This window comes from Typopeltis vanoorti, chromosome 16 (assembly GCF_054136105.1).
Source record: "Typopeltis vanoorti isolate ZY-2024b chromosome 16, IOZ_Tvanoo_1.0, whole genome shotgun sequence".
NCBI lineage: Eukaryota > Metazoa > Arthropoda > Arachnida > Uropygi > Thelyphonidae > Typopeltis > Typopeltis vanoorti.
This window is the reverse complement of record NC_143564.1, coordinates 74,377,964-74,405,310: the sequence shown is the minus strand read 5'-3', so window position 1 is coordinate 74,405,310 and position 27,347 is coordinate 74,377,964. Positions and strand designations below refer to the sequence as shown.

General features: G+C 34.0%; 1 protein-coding gene across 1 annotated transcript in view; it reads right to left on the bottom strand.

Annotated features, from left to right (window-relative positions):
- LOC150098133 (NBAS subunit of NRZ tethering complex-like) overlaps positions 1-27,347 on the bottom strand; it is a 1,063,858-nt gene that overhangs the window by 623,376 nt on the left and 413,135 nt on the right. The window lies entirely within an intron of this gene.

Sequence of the window (27,347 nt, the reverse complement as noted above, 5' to 3'; positions counted from 1 at the left end):
GTTCTTTCATTAATTTCCAAAATTAGCTTATCGCAAATGACATTAAAAGTGTTCAGAGCGAAATTTTCTTTCCGTTTTAATACAATCTCATAGTTAGATTGTGAAACTTCGTCACTCTTTTTTTTTTCGTTTTTTAACTCTTTCCTTTTCATCTTTAAATTTTGTCTCATCTGTTAATAAATTTGCTTCTTCATTTACAGCAACAAAACTATTTCTTATATCTAAAATAAAACCAACTAAAGAGTGTAACAAATTATTAGCTAAAAACAAATCCATATTTACTCTGTTTACAATTTCATTCTTGTTACTGTTAATCTAAATCTTAATTGTCCAACTAAAACACATCATAAGAGGGATTGTACAAAGGTATATAACTTACAAAAGCTCTGAATCACACATTCGGTCAAAGGTCTTGCACAAAAAGTTCTAAGGCAATTCTCTCATCTCAGATCTTGAGCTTCCTTCAGGAAATCTGGTTTCAGAAATATCTCTTCTGGAAAATAGCGGGCTGTGAACTGCGCCCTTGGGTACTGATATACAGCTCCAGCAAAAAGTTATTCTCCCGTGGCGAAAAGAAAAACTACCGAGAGAAGGTGCTTTGGGTAATTTGTCTCGCCTTTTCTCCTCTGCTTGGGCTTGCCAAAAATGCCTGGTTCCAGTCTCTTAAGACTTAAGAACCTCCCAGTTCCAGTCTTAAGAGACTGGAACTGGGAGGTTCCTCTCTGGCAACATCTGGAAACAGGAAGCCCTCTCTCTCTCTCTCTCTCTAGCTATTTCTGGATCTGGGAAGTCCTATATGCTTGGCACTGTTCCCTTTTCTTATGCCTTTTCTGAGACCTCGCACGAAGTTTGTAACCCCCGAAGAATTCGGCATGATTCATTCATCTTAAGTTTCAAGTTCAGCTCACTCTTTGTTCTCTTCTGTGCCTTCATTTGATTGTAAGTTGCAGACCATCAGAAAGTTGTTTCAATCTTTCTAACTGACTTCGGAGGTGTTTACGTGCATAGCTTGTAAGCCTTTCTCATACACACAAAATTTAATAAACAACCTTACTAATGCCGCCATGTAGATCTATTACATACAGCTCCAGCGAAAAACATTGCCTTTGTTTTTAACACTCTAACATATTCTTATTAAAGAAGTATATACAGTTAATTTCCAAAGGGCTATTTATAAAAATATCTAATACAAAATATACAGAGACAAACAAGGCTATTTTTTACAACATTCTTATGGGATATTTAAGCTAAAATCGAGTTTTTAGACTTTGCTTATAATTGTATTCACTTAGCTCGCTGTTTGACTTCCACTGATCCAAATCAATTCATTTACCCTGACTTATAAGAAAATTACTGATTTGACAATTTTAACAAAAAATAAATAAATAATAGCAATACACTTAAAGCTAATTAAAAATAATACAAAATAATGATAAATAAAATATTATGTTCTCAGTTTTAATTAAATTTGTAAGTAAGGAGGAATACACAAGAGATTGACCAGAAATCGCTCTGCAGTCGACGGGTTGAACACCCCTGTACTAGGGTATGGAAGCGTACTTTTGCCTATAGGGGAACTTTGGGGGCACAGTCATTAAACAAATAAATATCTGGAGATCCTAGGTATGAGAAGGAATACTTAAGGTAGATCAATAAAGATAAACAATTAAAGAGATATTACCAGTATATGTACAAATTAGAAGTAGCAAGTAACTAACTATAAAATACATTACAAAGCCACAGCACATACATTTTACACTACCGGCTCACGCACCACTCTATTAGAGAAAAATCTAGATCTTACCCATTCTTAGCAGCATTCTTTCTCAGCTTCCAGAGATAACCCCTGGTCCTTTCCCCATCCTCCAGAAAATTAAAAATTCCACATACTGAAATTATTATTATTATTATTATTAACATTTGATCTCCATGGAGTCAGACACTCATCGTGGGAGGTACTCACTATTGCATACAATGCATATCCAACTGCATCTTAAAATGATTCAATGTATCGACATCCACAACATCCTGTATGAACCTTTCAGAAGTTTGTATATCTCAATCAAATCACCCCTCTTTCTCCTGTTTGCTAGTGTCTGCAGTTTATAAAATCTCAATCTGTCTTCATAATCAGTATTCCACTATCCTGATATCATTTTTAACACTCTCCTTTGCACTCTCTCCACTGCATCAGAATAACAATGGATACCATATCTGCACACAATAATCCAAGTGAGGTCTTATCAAGGCATTGTAAAGAGGCAAAATAACATCCTTATCTTTACATATGAAAGTTTGTTTCAGTATTGCAATTATTTTTTGAGTTGAATTTGTAATTTTGCTACATGGCCCCTGAACTTCAACTTCCTATCTAGTAACACTCCAAGATACCTGATCAGTTTCTTCTAGCATAATCCCACCAATATAATATGACATTGAATATCTAATTATGCCAAAGTGCATGACTTTACATTTACTGACAATGAACGGACTTACATTTTCCCATGCCCATCCAGCATATTCAAATCATTCTTCAAATACTGAATATCAACTGTATTCCTGATTACCCTACCTAGCTTTGCATCATTAGCAAATAGCTGTATGTCGCATGTCAAATCCTTCCCAATGTTATTAATGTACAGACTGAATAGCAGTCAACTAAGGATTGATCGTCGTATAATCAGAAAAAGTATTATGGTGTATCCATTCCCCTTGTCTAGCTCAACACATATTATTATAGAATGTGATGTTTTAAGGATACTTGTGACATAAAGACTGAATAATATATGCAAGTAAACACAAGAAACATATTTAATTAATCAAATATTTCAGTCTGGAAATAGCAGGCCATCTTCAGTGGCACTACAAGAACAGTTTTAAAAAAATTACAAGGTGGAATAATAGATCATTTAAAAATAGAACAAGCTGCATGATGTTATATCACTAAGTATTAAAGGGAATATTTTTAAGTAGAGACATGATTGAAATAAAGATATTAATTAATAATATTAAATAACATAAAATTAATATGAATTAATGAGTTATCCTGATTAGACTTGCCCAGATTTTTGATATAGATATACAGTCATTCCGATTCAGGTTAGGACAATGGAGTAAGTCGAATAGTTTTATAATGTCTTCTGGAAAGATGTCAGCAAGTAATTTTAAAGTCTCCTTGAGAGGTACATTTGTATATAAAGATTCTATATCAAAGCTCACCATAAAACAAAACATTCTGACATCTTTCCAGAAGATATTATAAACTATTCACTTTCGTAATACACTCTGAATATTTCTTATATCAAAACAAATTTTACAACCAAGTAGAAGGAACGGCCATGGGAAGTCCTCTCTCTCCTGCTTTAGCCAACTTTTATTTAGAACATCTAGAAAAAAGTCCTCTTCTCATCTATTTTCCCTCAACCATCCTTTTGGGTAAGATATATAGATAACATCTTTACTATATGGCTGCACAACAAAGACTTTTTACCTTCTTTTTTAAACAGTATCAATTCCTTACATCATCATATAAAGTTTACTATGGAAATGGAAGAAAACAACCAGTTATCTTTTTTAGACGTTCTCCTCATCCGGTCACCTTCAAATACTCTTACAACTACAGTTTACAGGAAACCAACATTCACAGGTCGTTATATTCTTACAGAATCAGCCCATCATCCTTGTTAAAAAACAGGAATCATAAAATGTCTAATCAGAAGAGCCAAAACTAATTGTTCTACTTCTAATTTTCTACTGAAAGAACTTTCTACTATCCAACAACACATGAAACTCAATGGCTTTTCCAAAAAGAGTACTCAACATCTTCTCGATTCTTATAATCCACCACAAAACAACGAAGATTCAATACGTTGAGTTCCAATTCCTTATATCTCCGGGATTTCAGAACCTATTGCAAGAATTCTGAAGAAATATGAGTTAACAGCTACATAATTATCTTCCCATTTTCCTTCTCCTAAAGACAAATGCACAACCTATATCTCTTCCTGGAGTTTATCAAATTCCCTGCAACTATGATCTCTCCTATTTTGGACAAACTGGACGTTCTCTTGAAAAAAGAATCCAAGAACATCAATCCTCCATTCATCTCAACAAACCTGAAAAATTTTGATTAGCTCAGCATGGGATTGAAACTAACCACAACATCCTTTGGTCAAAAACTCGCCTCTTACATAGATCCTGTTATAAATTTGAACGTTTATTCAAAGAAAGCGTAGAGGCCCTCCATCGTCCTAACCTGAATTGGAATGACTGTATATCTATATCAAAAATCTGGGAAAGTCTAATCAGGATAACTCATTAATTCATATTAATTTTATGTTATTTAATATTATTAATTAATATCTTTATTTCAATCATGTCTCTACTTAAAAATATTCCCTTTAATACTTAGTGATATAACATCACGTGCTTGTTCTATTTTTAAATGAGCTATTGTTAGTATTCCACCTTGTTTTTTTTTTTTGTTTTTTTTAATTGTTCTTGTAGTGCCACTGAAGATGGTCTGCTATTTCCAGACTGAAATATTTGGTTAATTAAATATCTTTCTTGTGTTTGCGTGCATATATTATTCAGTCATTAGAGAATGCGAGCGAGTTGCTAAAACAAGACCTTCCCTTAGTAAACCCATGCTGTTCATTACACAGTAGAGATTGTCTGGTCTGTCAACCCACTTCCGAATGCAAGCGCTAATCGACTTTTTCAAAATCTTTACCACTATTTCTGATTAGTCAATAGTTTGATACATCAGTCTTTTCATCACTCTTGTGCAATGGGATTACCAAACATTTTTCCCACTCCTGCAGAATCTTTCCTGTTCTGAGAGTCAAAGTATACTGCCTGATTAAAGTAATAGCCAGCTCAGCTAAACACTCTTTTATCACCTGTGCTGATATATCCCATCAGTCCCAAGTGCTGAATTCTTATTCGATTTGTGCAACAGCTCTAATACCTCCTTCTCATACACCTGAGTTTCTTCATCCAGTGAAAAGGAAGCAGTGAACTCAATCTTGCATACACCATATTATAATCTATGTATACTAATGTCAGAAGTATATTAGGAAAAAGAGGAGAGTTTTTGGCATTGGCTAGTGCAACTTTGCTAAAAGTTATGGGCAGTGGACTTAGTTAAATGCAAATGATGTGGTTGCATGGAGAATATGTAAAGAGCACTATAATATTTATGGGAGAATACAGAAAATAGGATGGGAAGGATACTGCTGATGATATCAAATGAAATGCAGCTAAAAAGAGTCAGAAGTCAAGGAAAACAGTGACATGACAGGCAGTGAATTTGAGGAAATCAGGTGAGGCAATCAGAGGCTAACAAGACAAAACACGCAGTTGCTGCTATTCCTACATTCTCCTACATCCTACATAAAGAAAAATGTGGATGGTGCACCAGCAATCTAGCATGATGTATGCAAAGTGAGTAATCATCACAAAGGACTTCAACTGTGGGGTAATAGAATAGGAGGAGGAAAGATCACATGGCAGGAAGGAAATGGAATTTATTCACCTACTAAGGAGATAATTATTTGAAATAGCATGTGATGGAAGTGACTCAGGGTTTGAGGATGCTGGATCTGGTGCTAGACCAGACGACCAGTCCATAACCAAGGTGTCATAGTGCCACCGATTGAGAGAGTGGTCATGCAGTCTTAACATGAAAAGATGCTGAACAAGAGAAATTTTCAATTAAGAAAGGGTATATGTGGAACTAGAGGCAAGTGATTATGACAAGATTAAGTGGCACTTGAAAAAGTGCTATAACATTAGAATTGGCAAGGTAAGGATGTTAGTAGTGCATGGAATATGATCAAGTATTACATGAAGGAAGCAACAGACTATGCCCAATATCATATGGATAAATCAAGTAGGAATATGATGAAAGAGCAGTATCATTCCATGCAGGAGCTGCAAAAAATGTTGTGTGTGTGTGGGGGGGGGGGGTATATAAGGAGAAAGATAATCAGCAAAAAAAGATAACAGCACAGTGAGGAAGCAAAATCAAATTATAAGAAGAAATTGGCCAAGTTGGCCAAAGGAAAATCTAAAAGAGTTCTTTAAGTATGTGTCAAGTAAAAGGACAAATTACTATGAATAAGAATTCAGTGGGTGTAGACAACAGCAAGGTGAAAGAAGCAGATGAAGTAGTTGACTTACTGAGTAACAGCTTTACAATGATCTATTATCCAAGTAAATTCATCAACTCTATACTCACATCAGCTCTTACAACAGATGCAATAGGATGATAGACTTGAGAATGTGAGAATAGAACAGAGCTCATGAATTGGAAGTACTTTGGATATTGCAGAAATTAAAAGCAAATACATTCTGAATTAGATGGAATATCAGCTTCTCTGTTACAAGAATGTACAAAGGAATTCATATTGCCTCTGATGAGGCTGTATAACTTAGTTCTCAGCTGAGATAATATCCTAAAGGGGTAAAAGGAGGACAAAAGAGCTCTGCTGCATAAAGTAGGTGACTGCGGTCTATACACATATCAGTACCTTCAGAGTGGTGGTAAAGATATTAGAAAACTAGTCAAAGACAGAATTTGGGGATGGTAGTAAGGATAGTAGTCTATGGGAACAGCTTGGCTTTGTGAAAGGTCAGTTATGCTTTTGAAATGTACTTTTTATAATAGAGTGATGGGTGAAGTGGTTAAAGGAATAATTACATGATGCTGCTGCTGCTGAATTTTGTGAAGGCATCTGATAGGATGTGCCACATGGAACTCTATTATGTAAGCTGGAAATAGATATGAAGCTACTGGTATGGACAGGAAGGTGGGTGATGGACACATAACAGACTGGTATACGGAAGAGCAGAATCCAAGAGAAAGCAGGTGACTAATGTCACACCATGAGGATATGTGCTTTGACTTTTAATTTAAATGATACAGGAAATGATTCAAAAGGAAATATGCAGTCATTTGCTGATGATGCAAAATTGAGATATATGAAAGTGAGATAATAGGTACCAGTAAACTGGTACACATTATCTCACCTTGGTTTAACATTATCTCAACTTAGTTTAAGTGGTTAACTTTACTCTCCCACATTAAACATTTTGGAATGAAAGATTACAAGCTCTATACCACAATGAAACAACTACTCCAGGAAAGGGATGAAGCTAGGGATCTGAGGATGTGTGAATAAGGAGTTAAAGTACAAAGGACAAATTTCAAAGTGGCCCATGTAGCTCATAGGATTACTTATTTAAGAACACACTAACAAGCAGAGATAAAGAAGTCATTATTTTTCTTTAAAAGGCCTTGATTCGGTCATATCTAAATTACTGTGTCGGGTATAATCATCTGGATTTCTTAGGGATGAGGAATCAGTAGAGAGGAAACAGAGGAAAGCAGTGAGAGATGGTATATGTATGTGAGTGATATGTCCCACCCTCAAGACAACAGATTGAAGGTATGCAAGTTGCAAAAGGTGGATGATAGGTAAAAAAGAGAGGATATGATAGAAACGTTTAAGTTACAAGAGCTTTTATAGGATTGATGGAGAGGAAATTTTTCAAAATGTGGCAGAGAATGAGGGATCAATCTTGAAAATTGATAAGAGTGTGATTAGCAAGGTGAAGACTAAGACTATAGTGGTGAATAAGTGGAATGGATTGTCAGTGTGGGTGGGTATTTAGTCAGCCAGTGCATTCAAGAAGAGGGTATGATAGATACTGTGGCCAATGTAGGTTGTAGCTCTTTCCTGATGAGTCTTTCGACTTCAAGAATTTCAATACAATAATTATAGCAAGCTGGAATGAATCTGTGCATTGGCAGCTGGGCAGAAGAAATGTAGCACCTTGAGTAAACAGGGGTAATCAGGTTTTTGAAAGCAGAGGAACATTTTGAAAGTTTATTTTTCACTTGGTTAGACTATAATAAATTTAGTTTAATCCTTTATCAAAGTTTGCGCCTGAAAGTATCTTCAGGATGGGTAAGATGGTACAACACCGGGCAACTCGTTGCAAAGGTGGAGCAAGCTAACATCACTCCTATCTCAGTATCTCCCATAATGCAAAACACATCTCCTTGCAGATATGTATAATGTTATGCATTAAGGGAAGGGCCACTACCCAGACTAGTTTCAACCTTTATTGAGGTCTCTTCAGTGGGAGCCAGGCCCAAGTGGAGATACCAAGAAGAAGCATTAGCAAGGTCATCTCTACCTATAGGAGTTGCCAAACGGTGTGCCACCTTTTTATTAAATTACTCTGGATTTAGAGAAAGATGTTGAAAGTTTTATTTTTCAGTTGGTTAGACTATAATAAATTTAGTTTAATCCTTTATCCAAGTGTGAGCAAACAAAGTTTGCGCCTGAAAGTATCTTCAGGACTGGGCTCCCACTGAAGAGACCTTAATAAAGGTCGAAACTAGTCTGGGTAGTGGCCCTTCCCTTAATGCATAATATTATACATATCCACAAGGAGATGTGTTTTGCATTATGGGAGATACTGAGATAGGAGTGATGTTAGCTTGCTCCACCTTTGCAACGAGTTACCCAGTGTTGTACCACCTTACCCCAGTCCTGAAGATACTTTCAGGCGCAAACTTTGTTTGCTCACATTTAGATAAAGGATTAAACTAAATTTATTATAGAGCAACATTTGTTTGCACCAAAAGGGCTGTCCACTAAATTTTGGAACAGAAAGTTTGAAATGTAAGGTTTGCTAAATATGTAGAAGGAATGAAACGAGGAGTGATCATTAACTTCGCAACCAGCCAGGATGTATATACACGTCCAGTAAATTCTGGATGCAATTCAGACCACCTGTTCAAAGAACATGGATATGAAGTGCAATTTGACTATCATGGCCATTAGAAGGTGCGATAATCCTTTACGCTGAGGAGAACACTTAACCAGAAACCTCGCATACATAGCTACGTTCAGTTAGTTACATATAACATGAAATGCAGTCTTGCTGTTTGCTCATTAACTGGAATCTAAGCTATATTAGACTAAATACCTACAAGTTATGATTTTAGCTACTAAGGTGACCCTGTTTTTTTTATTGTATAATTATAGTTTTTAATGCCATGCAAAATAAGAGATCCTTTCATACTTTCTCCACTTAATATTGTATCACTTTGGAAGAACAATGTCACTATCAATTTTTTTTGCTCATTATCTTAGTCAGTTACCTTTTATTCTCCCAGAACGTGATTCAAGATAATTATTTTTGTCAAACAATTACAGGAATACCAAGTATAGCGCGGTCTGAACAACGCGGGTTGGTTTTGGTCTAACGCGGTTTTTATTATTACACTTATCGTTATTGCACTAACACTGTTAACACTGACTAGCTACTCCTAGGTGCCGCAAGTGACAGTCGACAGCCACATTTATCCAGTAGCTATTCGATTGGCTCTCACAAAGACACATTCTTTCCCCGTGGCATTTTATTATTTACGTTAATATTAGTATTTAATATTTTTTTATTATTTAAGTATGAGTGAGAAGAGACAAAACAAAGAAGACACTGCTGGAGTAAGAGTAACAAAAAAACGCAAGTGGTTAACATTAGAGAAGAAACTTAAAATTATAAAATGTCACAAGAATGACGTTTCATTTGCTAAAATAGCATGTGAGAATCCAATGAATGAGTCATCTGTCCAAACAATTATTCAGAGCAAAGAAAAGATTAAACAACATGGAATAAGCACTGCTTCTTATATGTCAAAAGTGATCACGAGAAATCGATCTTCTACAATGGAAAATATGGAACAACTTCTAATGATCTGGATTGAAGATTGTAATCAGAAAAAAGATTCCTTTGAGTCAAATGATAATCCAAGCAAAAGCAACAAGTCTATATGACAAAATAAAAGAAAATGAAAACAAAAATGAAAGAGGTACAACCAGTGAAACGTTTATAGCAAGTTGTGGGTGGTTCTACAATTTCAAAAAGCATATGAGACTCCATAACGTAAGAATCCAAGGTGAAAGCGCAAGTGCTGACACTAAAACTGCAGAATTATTTCCTAATGAATTGAAGGAGCTTATTGAGAAGGAAGGCTAAACAGATGATCAAATTTTTAACGCTGACGAGACTGGAAAAGAATTGTTCTGGAAAAGAATGCCATTGTGCACATTTCTAAAGAGAAGGAAAAAACACAAGCTGGGTATAAAGTGTCAAAAGACCGACTGACACTTTTACTAGAAGGTAATGCATCAGGTGATTTAAAATTGAAGCCACTGTTAGTGTACAGAGTGGAAAACCCAAGAGCTCTTAAAGGCTTTACAAAGCACAATTTACCTGTTCATTGGCATTCGAATAAAAAAGTGTGGGTGACTCGTTCAATTTTCGAAGACTGGTTTAAAACTTGTTTTTGCCCTGAAGTTAAAAGCTATTGTAAAAGGAATGATATTCCTTTCAAAATTTCGCTTTTTTTAAGACAATGAGCCAGGCCATCCAACTCTATTGACTGACTTAGATGAAAATGTCAAGATTCATTTTTTCCCCCAAACACAACATCAATTCTGCAGCCAATGGATCAAGGCATTATCTCTACTTTCAAGGCTTACTACTTAAGACGAACTTTTGCTCAAGCTATTAAAGCTGCAGCAGAAGAAGATTCTTGGACTTTGAGTGAATTTTGGAAGAAATTTAACATAAAAGATGCCATTCAAAATATTTATGAATCTTGGCAAGAGGTGACTCAAAAGCAACATGAGAGCCGTATGGCATATCTTGCTGCACTGTTCAAAAAACTTTGTTGCCTTTGCAACACAGAAAGAGGAAATCTCAACAGAAATTGTGCAGATGGGCAAAGATCTTGATTTTGCAAGTTTAGATTGTAACAAAGTGAATGAATGTATTGATTCTCATTCAAATGATCTGGATGATGAAACCCTTTTGGAGTTGGAACAACGATGAGCCTATGAAGCAGAAGAAGACCCCACTGATGTCATGGTTGAAGAATTTTCCTTTGCTGACCTTTCAACTTTTGTGAGAAAAATCGACAAAGCTTCCGACTTTCTCATAAATGCCGACCCGAATTTGGAAAGAAGCATGAAAGTGAGACAAAGTCTCAATAATGCCAGTAAATGTTACAGAGATCTAATACTTGAAGAGAGGAAGACAAGGATGATTCAACGAACACTAAAAGATTAATTTAGTAAAAAGTAAATTACTGAATGCTAAAATTGAAACAATATATGTTTTGTTTTCTACAACTTTTATATCAGTTTAAAAGGATTTTATTTGTTATTTAGTTAATAAAAATAACAATTTTTTTTTTTCATTTTTAAACATTTTTATTATCTTAAATTTTTGTGATAAACAAATTAAATTGAAAACCTTTATAAATAGACCTCGAACAACACGGTTTTGCATAGCGCGGACACTTCTTGGAACCAATTAACCGCACTATACAAAGTATTCCTGTATTTTATAAATTCATGAAAATCTGAATCTTATAAAATAAATACAGTTTCCATCTGTTCCAAATTAAGTTTTCTTTATTTTTTTATTCGTAATCATAGTTCGAAGGTTAGGTCACAGATTGTATGAAGGTTCGTACTTTTTACAATTTTGCTTTCTATAGTCTCATATGTAAATCTTGAATCATATCATGTAATGTATAATCCTGATAATGCATTCAGTAGTTCTTTGCACTTCAACTTTCTTGGTTTACCATATCACTCACTACAAATCGAAATAAACAGTGATTATGAAGTCAACTGTTATGTACATATTTTCTGCTAATTTTAATATTACACAGCAATTTGGAGGTAGCGATAATTTCTCTACAGGCTATCATCCAAATATTGTATAGGTGCATGTGTCAAAATATTTTATTTCCAAATTTTCATATAGAATTAAAATTTTATTTTGCCTTTGATGGCTAACCCCCCCCCCAAACTATCTCTCTCTCTCTCTCTCTCTCTCTCACACACACACACACACACACACACACACACACACACAAAATACTGCTAGTTAAAAATATGTGCACTTTCTTTTTGTTTGAATTTGTTATTTTTCCAAAGTAACTGCGGCAGATAACTTTTAACATCCTGACACTGAAATTAAATTGTGATTATTATAAATTAGCAAATTTTATATATTTTCTCATTTATATTACTTCCTGACGATAAAGGTGACATGAAAATGGGAGAAAAAGATATCCTCGAAGTATGGAGTAATTACTTTGAAAAACTGCTAAATGAAACATGCAGTGATGACAGCACAGTGGTAAAAAAACACTGATCAGGCATGCAGTCAGGAATACATATCCATACTTGAAGTAGAAAAAGCCATCAAAGGCTTAAAATGTGAAAAGGTAGCAGGAATAGATGATATTCGACCCAGAATTGCTGAAGTATGGTGGTATAAAAGTCCTACAGTCGCTGCACTGCATAATTCAGAAAGCCTGGACAGAGGGACGAATTCTTGGTGACTGGAATAGAGCTCTTATAGTACCTATATATAAAAAGGGAAATAAAACTGAATGTGAGAATTACAGAGGTATATCCCTACTGAGTGTTCCTGGTAAGATATATGCAAGTATACTTGAGAAACGGTTGAGAAGAATTGTGGAAGTAAAGCTGGGTGAAGAACAAGCTGGATTAAGGCCAAATAGAGGCTGTCAAGATCAACTTTTCACTTTACGACAGATAGATGAGAAATCATTGGAATATAACAAAGATCTGTATTTAAGTTTTGTAGATCTGGAAAAGGCATATGACAAGGTGCCAAGATAGAAGCTGTTCAAAATGCTACTGTTATATGGTGTCAATGGAGCATTATATCAAGCAATAGCTCATCTTTATTTGAGCTTAAGTCAGCAGTTAGAATTGAAGGAAGCAGGAAGATGGTTTAATGTTAAATCTGGTGTGAGACAAGGATGTATATTATCCCCTCTGTTATTCATTATCTATATGGATCACATTATGAAGGAAAGTGGTATTAAACATGATATGAAAATTGGAGATGTTAATGTCAGCTCTTTGCTTTATGCGGATGATGTTATACATCTAAATAAATCTGCTATGAGTCTGCAAGATTCTCTGACTAAACTGAATAACTGTTGTAATAGATATGGTATGAAGGTCAGCAATAAAAAGACAAAGACAATGAAAATAGGCAAATCATTGAAAATGTCAACTGTGTTGTGAATGGAGAACCTGTGGAACAAGAAAAACATTTTAGCTACTTAGGCACGTTATTTAGTGAAGATGGTAAATTAAATATGGAAATAGACAACAGAATCAATAAAGCTGGAATAGTAGGAAGTCAATTGAATAAATTCATATGGAATAAGAGAGAAATTAATTGGGACACTAAATTAGCTGCTGTATACAAGACAGTGTTCAAACCAGTTTTAACTTATTGATCCGAGAGCTGGGTCAGAAGTAAAACACTTGGCTAAAGACTAGAGACCAAAGATATGAGAGTCCTGAGAACGATTAGGGGTGTGAACAGATGGCATCAATGGCAATATCATATTAAAAACGGGGATATTAGGAAAGAACTTGACATTGTCAGCATCCAGGAATGCATTTGCAGAGCTAATCTCAGGTGGTATGGTAACTTAAACAGAATGGGCGAGGAAAGATTAACAAAACAAGTGTTCTCTGCCAAGTTGGCAGGAAAACAACCCAGAGTAAGACCAAGATATAGGTGGATTGATACAGTACTAAGTGCCTTTGACGATAGAAATATAAGATCTGATAATGTTGGAGTCTTGACAAGTAACAGACTGATTTGGAGGAAAATTGTAGATAGGAAGTTAGTAATGATGTAATTTTTTTCATGTAGTACTATCATATCCTGTACACCCCTTGAGGGTACATGGCAGGAATTTGATGATGATATTATTTCCTGATAATTATAAACCATTAAATTATTTGATATTGGGGAAATTAATGTTTAAAAAATGGTGTCATCCTACAAAAGCAATATCATAATAAAATGTTCCAAATATCTGTAAATCAATCAGAAAAGTGTTAAAAAAAAAAATCTGTGTGTATTCAGCTATTGTTAGGGACTTTTTAGTGTGTCTACTGGATGTGTTCTTTCCTCACTTTCTCAATAATTTTCATTAGCTTACAGCCTGTTACTCGAGTAGAAAGGAATATTAGCAAGTATATATAAGACTCAATTCATTTCTGAGATGGAAAGTAATAGTAGCGTCAGTAGCATCAGTTTTGAAATACTGATATACTTTCCCGTTTAGTGACAATCACCCATCTTCTGCATGAAAACATGTCTAAACTACACGCAAGATCACTATCTTCATAGCTAGAAAAATTTTCCTCATCAACATCAACAGAGTAAGAGCTACTTGAAAGGTGAAGGCTCCAACTTTTTCTGCATCTCTAGAACTTTTCGTTTTTTACCCCATGTAAAGAAAATTCATGTTTAAGTGTTGCACTGCATCTTATGCCATTCAAAAGCATATTGAAATGTAAGCAGTATATTCTCCAAAAGAAACCAAATTTTGGTTTAAAAAAAAGAAAATTCTGGACATGCAGAAAAATGGAATTACTAGACAACCTGCTGAGGAAAGGTTACTAAGTTACAATGGATAACTACTATACGTGTCCTGAACTCGCCGATTTGCCTTTACAGCATCATACAGATTATTACTGTACTTAAATGCACACAGGCGAGCATCCTCCAAATCTGGCATCAGGAAAACTGTCAGAGGTTGAAATCAAAGCTTAGCAGCAAAAGAAAGTCTTTGCACTATGTTGGAAAGACAAAAAAGATGTTTTTCTGCTGTCTTCTCTGCTCAATCCATCAATGGAATCAGTGAAGAAGCATGGTTTCAAAAAAGACAAACCCATTGCTGTGTGTACATATACCCACACTAGAGAAGTTGACAAATGTGATTGGTGGCTTTCATTTCACTATGTACTGAGGAAACATAGTAAAAAATATTACAAAAAAAGTGTTTGGACATATATTGGATTTTATTATTCCACATATGTGACTATTATAATTATATCAGATGTTATGTTAGCAAGAACAGTAAGAGAAAAATTATCCACACTTTCTTTTCAAAACACAAAGAAAGAACATTGTAAATTCACCCATTGAAAAAGAAAATACTTTTTTTTTTCTCTTAATATCTGTTTTTTTTTTTTCTTGTAGTGCAAAAAAGAAATCACTGCACATAACATAGGAGAATACAAGAGGGCAAAAATCTGTAAACATAAAAAATTATATATGTAAGAGTTTTAACATCAGCAGATATAACAACATTTTATTCTAGTTTAGATACGTGGCATTGTTGGAGTAGCTAAACCTTTGCTATTATTTTACACTAAAATACATGGGCATGTTCCCCAAGTGATTTGCATTTGTAACAATTGCTTTGCAAATGAGTTCTAAAATAAATTCTCTGAAATATCTGCAGATTGAATATGTCTATAACCCCCCCCCCCCACACACACACACACAAAACTAAAAATAAATAAATTATCATCCTTTGTTTTAAATAATTCAAATCCTTTTTCTTTTGAGATAATGGAATCAATTAATTTATTTTTTGATAATAAAAGTGAAACTTCATTATAAATTAAGAAATTATTTTGACATAAATACTGTATCAGCATGTAAAATAAATGACAGTATTTCTGTGTTAGTATGTCTTCTAAAATCGTAAATAGGATGATTTTTATATAAACATACCTCATATAGCGATTTTACTGGTAAACAAAATTCAATTAAATATACTTATGATTAATTAGCAAAAATTTGTTGGTTTAGTAATATGGATATAAAGTTTTGTGAATCATTGAATAATGTTGAATAGTATAACTGCCAAAGTTTTGTAAAAGAACAAAGAAAGTTAAATGTAAAATAATTTGTGTCAAAAGAAACTTCCACACAAAGATATTTCCAGATGGATTATCTTATTAACTTATGACCTAGGGCGATTACAATCACAAAGGTCAAATATATACGGGTGTTTCCCACTTTAATGCAATGACAGAAAAAGGTGGCGGGTACAGAACGGTGTAATACCCAGGGGATTAATATATAAGAGAACCCAAGGTCAACCCAACCGGGGACAGTTTTTGCAAGTTCACAAGGGTCAGCGAGAAATTACGAGGTCACAAAGTTGAGGAGACATGGAGCTACGGAAGTTACGATGATGCAAGTTACGGCTATGGAGTCAATCATTTCAATCAGTACAATCATTTCCTACTCTGCTATTTAGATCTCCAGCAAGGACCAACTTTTCCTTTTTCATTGTGTCAGTTGCTTTCTCTAAAGCCTCAAGAAATTCCTCCATATCCACCTTAGCAGAGCCTTCTGTGGGACCATACACAAATAAGTCTCATTGTCCAGTTCTCCATTCTGATATTTGCCCACATCACTCTACCTGATACTGCCTACCATTCAAGAAGATTAGCCTTGTATTTAGTGTTGAATACTGTAGTTACTCCTCCTTTTCACTGATGGTTAATTCCTGAATATAACATTTTGTATTTATTGCTTAGAAAGGTATCACCAGTTTTTGTCTTTTTTGGTTTCAGTCACCCCATTATGTCAATCCGGAACTCATCCAATTCCTTTATAATAAATTTAGTTTAATCCTTTATTCAAGTGTAAATAAACAAAGTTTGCATCTGAAGTATTTTCAGGACTGAGGCAACTCATGGTAAAGGTGGACTAAGCTCCCATCACTTGTCTCAGTATCTCCCATAATGCAAAGCACCTCTCCTTGCAGACATATATAATGCTATGTTAAGGGAATGGCCACTACCCAGACCGGTTTCGACCTTCACTGAGTTCTCGTCAGTGGAAGCCAGACAGAGAGGTGATGATACTAAGGTGGAAGTAATGGAGAACTTGTATTTACCTATACTAGTTGGCAAAAGGTGTCTCACCTTATTATTAAATTACTCTGGATTAGAGAAAGATGTTGGAAGTTTTTTCCACTTGGTTAGACTATAATAAATTTAATTTAATCCTTTATCCATGTGTAAGCAAGCAAACTTTCCGCCTATCTTCAGGACTGAGGCAACTCATGGTAAAGGTGGACTAAGCTCTCATCACTTGCTTTGGTATAACTTAGAGCTTAGTGCACCTTTACCACTAGTTGTCTCAGTCCTGAAGATAGTTCAGGTGCAAAGTTTGTTTGCTTATACTTGGATAAAGGATTAAATTAAATTTATTATAGTCTAACCAAGTTGGGAAAAACTTCCAACCAATATCCAATTCCTCAGATAGCTCCACTTATTTGCCATCAGGGTTTCTTATGTTGATTGTACCGATCTTGAACTCTGGTGATGTTGAGTTGAGGATGTGTTTCAGGATTTGTTCCAGTAGCTAACTTTTCGCTGTTTGCCCTGGTTCCCTTACGAAAATGGGAGCACTGTTTAACTGGGCAACACCCCAGCTGGCATGAAATTCTGTCATGTTGTACCATCATTTAATATTGTGTTTTAAGCCAATAACAATACAATTTGGTTGACTAAATCCAATTTGACAGCCCATCCTCGTTCGTTCAGCACTCAGGTAGATACCTAACTGGGTGAACCACAAGAAGCTTAAGTTGTTATTTAGATGAACAGGATTGAAGATGATTTCTCTCGATTCCACAATTTTTCTCTCTATTTCGTCACTGCAATGGAAGATGTTTGTAGATTTTTCCCAGCAGACTTTGTGACTTTGGTTATCATCATTAGGATTAGCCGAGAAAAGGATATGACTTGATAATGCACTTGCTCGCTGTCTCTTGTATGTAATGTCTCTCATGTGTTCTTCCATACGCATTTCGACAGATTTGTCTCTCTGCCCGAAATAAGGAATATCGCAGTCACATAATATTTTATATACGCCAGGGTATTTGAGTTGATGATGACAAGGTTTTGGGTGGCTAATTAAGGAACTGATCTTTGGAAGTGGAATATTCTTCCATATGCATTTCGACAGATTTGATGAAATGCGTATGGAAGAACACATGAGACACATTACTTACAAGAGACAGCGAGCAAGTGCATTATCATGTCATATCCTTTTCTCGGCTAATCCTAATGATGATAACCAAAGTCACAAAGTCTGCTGGGAAAAATCTACAAACATCTTCCGTTGCAGTGACGAAATAGAGAGAAAAATTGTGGAATCGAGAGAAATCATCTTCAATCCTGTTCATCTAAATAACAACTTAAGCTACAACTTCAAAAATAGTCATTCAGCTGTAATCATGTACTGGCGTTCACGTGATGCAGCAAGCACGCACTCTCCCAACAATGCAACAAATGAAAGAACAGCTACAACGTTTTCATGCAAATTATGTATAAAGACTGTCTATGTTGTTCATAGTCTTTTAACCCTCAATGTTTAGTGTTTTTTCTTTTATAATGTCACTTGAAGAAGGCTGTTACAGGCCGAAACTAGTAGGGTGTTTATATTAAAACCTTTTTAATTAAATCTCGGTTCTAGTCATTCAATTTTTTCATAAAATATATATATATATATATATATATATATTTAACACCTGTATTTAAGATCTGTATTTAAGTTTTGTCGATTTAGAAAAGGCATATGACAAGGTGCCAAGAGAGAAGCTATTCAATATACGCTGCAGTTATATGGTGTCAATGGGGCATAATATCAAGCAATACTTAGTCTTTATTTGAGTTGTAAGTCAGCAGTTAGAATTGAAGGAAGTACAGGAAGATGGTTTAATGTTAAATCTGGTGTGAGACAAGGATGTACATTATCCCCTCTGTTATTCATTATCTATATGGATCACATTATGAAAGAAAGTGGCATTAAACATGATATCAAAATTGGAGATGTTAATGTCAGCTCTTTGCTTTATGCAGATGATGTTATACTTCTAAATAAATCCGCTACAAGTCTGCAAGATTCTCTGACTAAATTGAATAGCTGTTGTAATAGATATGGTATGATAGTCGGCAATAAAAAGACAAAGACAATGAAAATAGGCAGAATCATCGAAAATGTCAACTGTGTTGTGAATGGAGAACCTGTGGCACAAGTAAAACATTTCAGCTACTTAGGCACGATTTTTACTGAAGATGGTAAATTAAATATAGAAATAGACAACAGAATCAGCAAAGCTGGTATGGTGGGAAGTCAATTGAATAAATTCATATGGAATAAGAGTGAAATTAGTCGCAACACTAAATTAGCTGTATACAAGACAGTGTTCAAACCAGTTTTAACTTATGGATCTGAGAGCTGGGTCAGAAGTAAAACACTTGACCAAAGACTAGAGTCCACAGATATGAGAGTCCTGAGAAAGATTATAGGCGTGAACAGATGGCATCAATGGCAATATCATATTAAAAATGAGGATATTAGGAAAGAACTTGACATTGTCAGCATCCAGGAATGCGTTAGCAGAGCTAATCTCAGGTGGTATGGTCATTTAAACAGAATGGGCGAGGAAAGATTAACAAAACAAGTGTTCTCTGCAGGTTGGCAGCAAAATGGCCCAGAGGAAGACCAAGATATGGGTGGGATATGGTACAAAGTGCCTTAGACGATAGAAATATAAGATCTGATAATGTTGGAGTCTTAACAAGTAACAGACTGATTTGGAGGAAAATTGTAGATAGGAAATTAATAATGATGTAATTTTTTCATGTAGTACTATCATATCCTGTACACTCCTTGAGGGTACATGGCAGGAATTTGATGATGATGATATATTTAACACTGTTAATTGTGCCTCCATAGTGCAGTTGGAAGAACAACAGTACACTGAAGCCTTCATTTGGAAAAGATCTAAATTTGATTCTCATGACTGGAGGAATCTTAATATGGTTTTTTTTCAATTGAAGATAAGTTAACCGATCTCATAAGTAGGTAGAAGGGGTTTTTTCATCCAGAAACTTGGGTTTTTCCTTCTGCATACTGACAAATCAGTCTTCAAAACACACACACAAAATTCACAGACAAAAAATACTAGTGGTGGTGGGCATCAGATGCCAATGGTGTAGATGATGATGGTAGTGACAGTTCGGTGTTGTTGGTGGATTATGTGATGGAAGCAGAAAATTGTAGATTAGATGTTCTCCCTTGATCAGTCATTGGACTCCTTGCAGGTGTCACAAAATAATAATAATAACAACAACAACTGTACGTTTAACAATATTTTTTTTTTTTTTTTTTTTTTTTTACACATGTTAACTGTGTAGGTGTAACAATATGTCTAGTATACATGTTCATTTAAAACTTCTGATGAAATGAACATGTATACATGTTCATTTAAAACTTCTGATGAAACGCTGTGAACATCAAAAGAAGAAACTGTTTGTTAAACTATAGAACAATGAGTATAAGTTGTTAGGTGGAGGTTGCAGTGCAAATCCAATTGTAGGCATCTAATTTAACATCTTTATTTTATCCTCTCATTTCCACTTTTTCATCAAATTGTGCAATCCACATTCCATTAATTTATGCTCAAAGTCAACATCCTTCAATTATATTATCTCAGGTACCAACCAATGTTGCTTCTGTATATATGTCATCTCCCCAAGAAAGCTATTCAACTGAATAAGAGCAGCCAATAATCAAGTGATGTCTTCAGATTACTCGAGACAAAAGAGTTGACAAGGACCTGAAAATACTAACTTGCCACCTAGTACTATGAGTACCAAAATGAAAAGAAAAATGTGCATTTGAATTCTGAAAATAATAAATTCTGAAAGTTGAACGAAATCTCATATGTACACTATAAAACTTACAATTATTACTGAAAAAACTGAAGCCATTCAAAAACATGGAAACTAAATTTTTGACACTGAGCAGCAAACTGTGATGGAAACTAACTAATGCAAGCAGGAAAATGTGTGGAACAGTCTGCAGGGATAGAAAAATTAGAATTCCATGGTAGATACCTGTGATTTATTTCACAGACTGATTATACAAATAAGCATGCACTCTTAGAGAATATAGAGAAATATGTACAAAAGCCAAATTATGTATATGCAGAACTAAATGAAATTGATGGGAATATTTTGCAAAAAATAAAGACAAATGTCACTAACAATGATAAAATGATTTGAAGCTTCTCTGTTCCATCAAGACATGACAGGATATGTATACAGGATATTACAGTGCAGTCAATTTTCATGATAACAAACACCATTATAACAAACTCACCATAACAATTAATAAACTCCTGACCAAAATCCCACAAGTACAATGCTATGATCAAGAAAATTTGCTATAGTAAATTCTCTGCTATAACAGTTTCCATAGTCCCTGTGAGTTTGCTATAATGAGAGTTCATAGATCTCCAGTATTATCAGTTCTTACATTTTGATCTTTTAAAAGCAATACTAACTGCATCAATCCATGTTATTTTATGTTATTTACATTAAGTTCCATTCTAATACACTAATGCCCCCCTTAGATGCTTTGCTTAATGATGATCTGCTCATATGTCATTTTCAATTATGACCAATGAACATTTATAAAATGCTCATACAACACTTTTGAATTATTATGACACCCATTTATATGATACTGTATTTGCTCACATGATAGATTTAGCAACATGAAGAGCTAACAAATCAACCAATGCACAGTTTTCGAGAACTGTATTTACAACATCACTGTTCACTACATTTCTCTCTCTCTGTTTTGGTGCAAATTATAAACTGTTTATAACTATTATTTTATTTTATCGTTATTAATAATGGCATATAAAATTCAATGTAAAGATGCTGTGAAAAGAAGATGACATGTAAACTATTATATTACAAACTAAAATTAAAATTATTAAATTTACTGACAATGGTGATTCGAACACTGAGATAGGCCACAAGCCAACATTGCCTTAAAACTACTGTTGTTTAGTTGTCTTAGTGAAGTGAAAAGTGCAATACTAGTTAATATTATAATTATCCTTAAATATAAAATCTTATTTGTGAAATGTAAAAATTTTAATGGTGTAGACTGATGACCAGTCTTGTTGACATGTTTCCTTAAGTGACGCTATTTAGAATACCTTTTTTTGTTTTCAAAAATTAATCTGAATATTTAGTTTGAGTATCTGATTAAATAAATGTTTTGCATCATTTACATAGATAAGACTGCTTAAAGTTCTTAAACCATTACATGTTCCTAAAAAAAAAAAAATATATATATATATATATAAGGCAGTGATTTGCTATATGACAGTGATCTGGAACATAACATGTTGTATGACTGGAGTATGCCTGTAATTTCATTCTGAATATGGTAGTGCCAGTGATGTCTTCTATTTCAGACCTCTAATTTTTCTGAAAAATCCTCATATACATGTTTTTTTGACCATGATCAACTGTTTCATGCCCAATTCTCAGATTTATAAGTTCAGAGCTACTTGAATGAGTCACTGACTCTGTGCAAGCTCACATTAAGTTAAAACTGGCAGGAATATAACAGAAATATAACCTAACAGTATAAAATAACAGTATAGAATGATTAAGTTTACATATTACTAGCTCTTGATCAACAATTTTCTTTAAACCTAATCTGCTATTTGTTCACTATTGTTAGATCTTAAATTTCAGTCTTCTGTGAATCTACTAAATCCAGGTTATTCTCTAGTTATTTTTCCTTCCATCTTGCCATAAAACATTTATTTATATAATCCATTCCTCTCCTATTCTGTTGAAATGATCATACCATAACATTTCACAAAGTTTACTCACTCACTCATTCTTGAGTGCTACTGATATCAAGTTCCTTCTAACAGCTTAATTTTTAGCATGATCATGTCACTGATGTCATGCAATTGCCTAATTTTTCTCAGAACTCTCATATCTATGTCTCTGTTCAACTATTTCTTTGTCATTGTTCAACTGTTTTATTTCTAACCAAATCCTCAGCTCCATAAATTAAAATTGGTTTGCACACTCCTCAGAATGCACATGATGCTTTCAATGTTCTGATTATTTTTGCAGTGTTTTCTTTTTAATTGCTCATATTCATCTTACATATGTTATGACAGTTATTCAATTTAATTCAAGAGTATCATCATCAATACAAGGCAGAGAGATAAGCTGACTATCCTCTTTGATATCAGGCTTAATATCACTTGCCTTAATCCACATAGATGATGAATAACAGTGAAGCTCACATTCTAGTTTTACACCTATTTTTACATCAAATAGTTTTTCTGTAATTCTTCTTCAATTTTATTAATGACTTACAACTTAAATATGGACCATATATATGTACACACACACACCTACTCTTTAAAATGTCCCATTATGAAAAGGGCAGCCTAACATATAGCTTTTCCAGATCTACAAAACTTAAATACAGATCAGTTATAGTCCATAATTTTGTTCAATTTGTCTTAAAGTAAAAATCTGATATTCTGACAACTCCTATGTGGTCTCAACCCAGCTTATATTTTTCCATGTTTCTCTTCCATAATTTCCTAACACTCTTCTCAAGTGTGCATGAATGAATATTAACTGTTAAACTCAGTAGGGAAATTCCTCTGTAATTCTCAAATTAATTTTATCCCTTTTTTTAATGGATTGATATTATGACAGCTTTACTCAAAAATCTCCTCAAAATTGTACTTCTAAATGATACAGCAGAAAACTTTTATATCTTCATATTTGAGCATGGCTAATCGAATATCATCTACACATTTCACATTACAGTGGATGTCCATCTACTGTAATTAACAGGGGGACCAAAAAAAAATTTTAAAAAATCTCGATAAGAAATTTCATTAGGGACATTTCTAAGTAGAGTCATACCCCAAATTACGTTACCCCGACTTGTGTGAATCAGGAGTTACGCGGTTTCTTATATGTACGTATTCCCGTCCCACTTCACGCCTCACCATTAGTCGTATCTTTCAGGCGTCGGCCACATTCGCCAGTGTCGCACATGCTGTGAACAAGCACTGACATGTTTTGCACAGTCTCCATTCATACATGATTTTTATAGTCTACAAACCTTGCGATTGTTTAATGTTATGTTCTTGATAAAAATTTTATCACATAAAAAATAATAATATCATCCAAAAGAAGCAAGTCCGATTTTTCTACTGCTAGCAAGAAAAGAAAAACATTGACTTTGGAAACAAAACTCAACATTATTAAGGATTTTGAAGCAGAATGAAACTTTGTGAGCTAGCAAAGAAGTTCGATCTACAGGAATCCACAGTAAGAACAATCATAAAAGAAAGGTTTACAGATTTTGGAGGACATAGATTCTAACGAGGAACGAATTGTAGCCACAAGGCAAGGAATAAAAAAATCATTAGCTTGTTATGAAGAAATTTTGCGTGACAAGAAAAAGACATTATGACGTCAAACGAATCTATTAGATTTTATGAAACTATTGTTAAATTGTGAATGAAGAATTTTATGATTTATTAATACTTCATTCATGATTTAACATGTATTGTATTTCCTGAGCTAAGTTTGCTCCTTTGTAAATTATAAATTAAACACTTACTGTTAAAATTTTTATTGATATAATAATTGTTAATTTTTTTAGTTATTTATTCTGTATAAATTCTTTATATAACTTGTAAATATATCCTATATGAATTGTAATATATCTTTTTTATTTTGTTTCTGTATGTAAGAGTGATTTTAAGTAATTCTTCTGATTAAATTTGATTGGCTGTTGTCAAGGAAATTGAGTTAATTTTAGATAGCGTGTGCGTGGAGCATGAGCTATGGTATTCGAAGGGAGAAGGAGTTGATATGAGCTGGAGTGGCTAGAACCGGATTTTGGCAGGAAAAAAGAAGGTATTTAATTGGAAAACAAAAATAAAGAGAGGAGAAGCATTCAGGACAGCAAGGAGTAAAGTAACAGGTGGCAGTAAGGGGATTTGAAAAAATACTGTAAATAGATTAAAAGGACTGGGAAATTAATAGGCAATTCGGAATATTTCTACAGAATTCAAAAATTACGACAAATTTCAGTTGTTTTGAAGAAGAACAGTGCAAGGCTGAATTTAATGCATAGTAATAAATAAGGAATAAGTAGATTACCTAATACGAGTGTGTCATGACTTATGAAGCTCTATGTTTAACATTTTAGTTATTATACTGAAGATCTCTTTTGAATAGTGTTGCTTCAGAGTGATAGTTAACTACAGTTTTAAGTGTGCCTATAGTGAATCCAATGTGTAAAAGATGTAACCCGGTAAGAGCAGTCCATTTTTTTATATTTCAGCGTGAAAATTAGAGTTAGCTCTGCTTGATATATCTTAACATTAACTGTGGCGTTCTACTAAAAATAGCCAAAGTATGGAGCTTTAAAGTGTTTCCCCCTTGAAGTGATAACTGCCTCATAATTAAATTAAGTGTTAGTTGACTAAGAGAGAATTAGAGAATTCTACTTTAAGAATAATTACTGTGAGATTCTGTAACATTGAACTGTGTGGACCATCTTCAATTATTCGGATGAATATAGTATTGACAGCTGAATGTGCGATGCCTAATGTTTTATGTTTGTTATGAGTATTTGGACTAAGCTGATTTGCATTTTCTTGTTTTTAAAGTTTTACTTAAATGTACATGTTCTGTAACCCTGTATTAAATGTTTATTTTATTGGATTCAATTTGTTCTTTGCCTGATTTTTCTTCATTGCACTGCTCATAAAGTTTATCGGACCTTCCAGAAGCCTTAAATATTTATTTTAAACTCGGCCTGTAGAAAAGTGAGATTGCTAAACTTAGTTGATGATTGATTCCACTATATTATATAGACTAATCTGAATATAGGGTGGCGCAGGATAATATAAATTTCTCTATATTTGGATTAGTAATCAACCAATAATTCTTAAGATAATAAAAAACAGATAATTTAAATAAGAACTACGTTCTAACAAGATGGCGGATTCAGAGCCTGGATGTACGACACAACACCATCAACATCGAAATAACTTTCTTTTTTTTTATGTATGAAAAACTACAATTATGATTATATTTTTTAAAAAATATATAGGTGTTTTTGTAAACCTTTGGTCCCAATTGTATGTTTGTATAAATAAATTACATGCAAAATTATAGCTGGAGTTACGTGAATTCGACTTATGCGCTTTTTGTTGGTCCCACCTGCCTCGTAACTTCTGGGTTTTACTGTACATGATAACCAGGTAAATTGGGAAATGAAATTGGGACCAACTCCCCTTCCTTCCCCCACCAAATAAATAAATAAATTTTTTTAACTTGTTCTTTATGTTTCTATTATAAAAATATTTAGATGGTTTCAATAAAGAATATGTCAAAAAATATGTATTCATGACTAATCCTTTTATAAATATATTTATATATATAATTATTATACTTTAAATAAAGAGAACATTAATTTATTCTGAAAAATACTTTTTTTTTTTGGAAACCTCCTGGGGAAAAAAAAAAAAATTGAAACCTACAAATATAATTATTCATTGCATTTGAATTTTAAAAACTTTGCAATTGTAGCAAAAAAAAAAAAATTAAAGAAACAATGTTAAATTAGCATGCAAAAACAGTCACATGTTCACTTTTTTCAATGGTATGAAGTTTGTATTCAAATATATTTGCTTCTCAGATTTAGAGAATTCAGATTCTCCCACTTCTTCAGTGGAAGCCAGGCCACTGAAGAGACCTTAATAAAGGTCGAAACTAGTCTGGATAGTGGCCCTTCCCTTAATGCATAACATTATACATATCTGTAAGGAGATGTCTTTTGCATAATAGAAGATACTGAGATAGGAGTGATGTCATCTTGCTCCACCTTTGCAACGAGTTGCCTGGTGTTGTACCACCTTACCCCAGTCCTGAAGATACTTTCAGGAGCAAATTTTGTTTGCTCACACTTGGATAAAGGATTAAACTAAATTTATTATAGTCTAACCAAGTCTGAAAAATAAACTTTCAACATCTTTCTCTAAATCCAGAGTAATTTAATAAAAAGGTGGCACACCGTTTGGCAACTCCTATAGGTAGAGATGACCTTGCTAATGCTTCTTCTTGGTATCTCCACTTGGGCCTGGCTCCCACTGAAGAGACCTCAATAAACATCAAAACTAGTCTGGGTAGTGGCCCTTCCCTTAATGCATAACATTATACATATCCGCAAGGAGATGTGTTAAGCATTATGGGAGATACTGAGATAGGAGTGATTTTAGCTTGCTCCACCTTTGCAACGAGTTGCCCAGTGTTGTACCACCTTACCCCAGTCCTGAAGATACTTTCAGGCGCAAACTTTGTTTGCTCACACTTGGATAAAGAATTAAACTAAATTTATTATAGTCTAACCAAGTGAAAAATAAACTTTCAACTCAGATTTACTAGTTGCCCTATTTTGAAACAAACAGATTCACTTGCATCATACTGTGTGTGCATGTGCACACATATTCA